This window comes from Triticum aestivum, chromosome 5D (genome assembly GCF_018294505.1).
Source record: "Triticum aestivum cultivar Chinese Spring chromosome 5D, IWGSC CS RefSeq v2.1, whole genome shotgun sequence".
In the NCBI taxonomy this organism is placed as follows: Eukaryota; Viridiplantae; Streptophyta; class Magnoliopsida; order Poales; family Poaceae; genus Triticum; species Triticum aestivum.
Genome location: NC_057808.1, coordinates 462,431,443 through 462,434,512, shown reverse-complemented (window position 1 = coordinate 462,434,512; position 3,070 = coordinate 462,431,443). Strand labels below are relative to the sequence as shown.

The 3,070-nt window shown below is 46.1% G+C and overlaps 1 pseudogene; it reads left to right on the top strand.

The window, feature by feature from the left end:
- The first annotated feature begins 360 nt into the window (after positions 1 to 360).
- On the top strand, positions 361 to 1,493 carry LOC123126333 (cilia- and flagella-associated protein 251-like; annotated as a pseudogene).
- The last annotated feature ends 1,577 nt before the right edge of the window (positions 1,494 to 3,070 follow it).

The following is a 3,070-nucleotide window of genomic DNA, read 5'->3' as shown; positions in this document are numbered from 1 at the left end:
CGCCGCGCCTCCTCCACTGCCCCGCCTCGGCCCCCCGCCGGCCGGGCCCCCCGCCGCCCCGGCCCCTGCCGGCCGGGCCGCCGCCGCCCCGCCTCCTCCACCACCCCGCCCCGGCCCCCGTCGCCGGCCCCTCCCCGACCCGTCGCCGCCCCCCACAGTGAGCCCCTCGATCCCATTTTTTTTCTTTTTTTTTTTGCTTTTTTTCTATTTAGATAAGGTTTTTTAGTTTAAGTTTTTTCAGTTTAGAATTAATTAGTGTAGGTTATTTAGTTTAATTAGTTTAGGTTTAAATAGTTTATTTTTAATTAGTTTAGGTTTTTAGTTTTGGTTTAGGTTAAGTAGAAGGGGGAAGAAGAAGAAGAAGAAGAAGAAGAAGAAGAAGAAGAAGAAGAAGAAGAAGAAGAAGAAGAAGAAGAAGAAGAAGAAGAAGAAGAGGAGGAGGAGGAGGAGGAGGAGGAGGAGGAGGAGAAGAAGAAGAAGAAGACGAAGAAGAAGAAGAAGAAGAAGAAGAAGAAGAAGAAGAAGAAGAAGAAGAAGAAGAAGAAGAAGAAAGAAGAAGAAGAAGAAGAAGAAGAAGAGAAGAAGAAGAAGAAGAAGAAGAAGAAGAAGAAGAAGAAGAAGAAGAAGAAGAAGAAGAAGAAGAAGAAGAAGAAGAAGAAGAAGAAGAAGAAGAAGAAGAAGAAGAAGAGGAGGAGGAGGAGGAGGAGAAAGAAGAAGAAGAAGAAGAAGAAGAAGAAGAAGAAGAAGAAGAAGAAGAAGAAGAAGAAGAAGAAGAAGAAGAAGAAGAAGAAGAAGAAGAAGAAGAAGAAGGAGAAGAAGAAGAAGAAGAAGAAGAAGAAGAAGAAGAGAAGAGGAGGAGGAGGAGGAGGAGAAAGAAGAAGAAGAAGAAGAAGAAGAAGAAGAAGAGAAGAAGAAGAAGAAGAAGAAGAAGAAGAAGAAGAAGAAGAAGAAGAAGAAGAAGAAGAAGAAGAAGAAGAAGAAGAAGAAGAAGAAGAAGAAGAAGAAGAGAAGAAGAAGAAGAAGAAGAAGAAGAAGAAGAAGAGGAGGAGGAGGAGGAGGAGGAGCAAAAGAAGAAGAAGAAGAAGAAGAAGAAGAAGAAGAAGAAGAAGAAGAAGAAGAAGAAGAAGAAGAAGAAGAAAGAAGAAGAAGAAGAAGAAGAAGAGGAGGAGGAGGAGGAGGAGGAGGAGAAAGAAGAAGAAGAAGAAGAAGAAGAAGAAGAAGAAGAAGAAGAAGAAGAAGAAGAAGAAGAAGAAGAAGAAGAAGAAGAAGAAGAAGAAGAAGAAGAAGAAGAAGAAGAAGAAGAAGAAGAAGAAGAAGAAGAAGAAGAAGAAGAAGAGAGAGAGAGGGAGGAGGAGGAGGAGGAGGAGAAAGAAGAAGAAGAAGAAGAAGAAGAAGAAGAAGAAGAAGAAGAAGAAGAAGAAGAAGAAGAAGAAGAGAAGAAGAAGAAGAAGAAGAAGAAGAAGAGAAGAAGAGAAGAAGAAGAAGAAGAAGAAGAAGAAGAAGAAGAAGAAGAAGAAGAAGAAAGAAGAAGAAGAAGAAGAAGAAGAGAAGAAGAAGAAGGAAGAAGAAGAAGAAGAAGAAGAAGAAGAAGAAGAGGAGGAGGAGGAGGAGAAAGAAAGAAGAAGAAGAAGAAGAAGAAAGAAGAAGAAGAAGAAGAAGAAGAAGAAGAAGAAGAAGAAGAAGAAGAAGAAGAAGAAGAAGAAGAAGAAGAAGAAGAGAAGAAGAAGAAGAAGAAGAAGAGAAGAAGAAGAAGAAGAAGAAGAAGAGAAGAAGAGAGGAGAGGAGGAGAGGAGGAGGAGGAGAAAGAAGAAGAAGAAGAAGAAGAAGAAGAAGAAGAAGAAGAAGAAGAAGAAGAAGAAGAAGAAGAAGAAGAAGAGGAGGAGGAGGAGGAGAAAGAAGAAGAAGAAGAAGAAGACGGGGGATGAGAAGAAGTAGAAGAATGAGAAGAAGTAGAAGTAGTAGAAGAATGAGAAGACCCCCTGACCCCCAACCCCGACACCACACCCCGACACCACACCCCGACCCTGAGCCTGACCCGACACCCGACCCCGACACCGACACGGCACCCCGACCCGACCCGGCACCCCGACCCGACACCCGACCCGAGACCCGACCCGACACGGCACCCGAGACGACACGACACCCGACCCCGACACGGCACCCCGAGACCGACACGACACCCCGACCCGACACGACACCCCCCCCCGACACCCCGCCCCGACCCGAGACCCCGACCCGACCCGACCCGACACCCCGACCCGAGCCTGACCCGACACCCCGACCCGACACCGACACGGCACCCCGACCCCGACCCGGCACCCCGACCCGACACCCCGACCCCGAGACCCCGACCCCGACACGGCACCCCGAGACCGACACGACACCCCGACCCCCGACACCTCCCAAAAAGGTGTTCTTTGGCCTTCCAGAAGCCGACGGGGTCATATATTTGTGAATTATTAGTTAGGTCATATATCTTTCGATTTTGTTATGAAAAACATCATATATAATTGTGTTGATCGGGTAGTTTTAAATGTGCAGTTGTTTCATCGCTGCGAGGTTTGGTGTTCGACGACCTCGCCGTGCGTTTGACGAGCTCTGCCCCTTCGTTCGTGGGTGAGCACAAATGACATGTCCTCCTCCCCCATTAATTATTTGATCTATTTCGATGAAACTTGATAGCTAGATATATATGTGTCTTGAATCATCAGTATGCGTAACCAATATGTGTCTCCCGTTCGAAAGCGTCATAGTTATAAATATGCATGCATTTGCGTATTTATAACCTTGATTCTTTCCAATTGTCCAACTCTATCCATGGACAGCCCGAGTATGTTTAGATTGGGTTCGTTTTCCCATATGCTTTGCTCCGGATCCGACGCATAAATTTTGTCAGTGCCTCCCCTGTTGTTCTCCGGGTACACATCCTCTCTGTTTATTGCAGAGACGTGTATCAGGAGAACAGCGGGGAGGTGCTGCCGAAATTTTGCGTAGGATCCGGGGCATAGCATGGGAAAATGAACCCAATCTAAACATACTCGGGTGGGATTAGGACCTATCATTACCTATT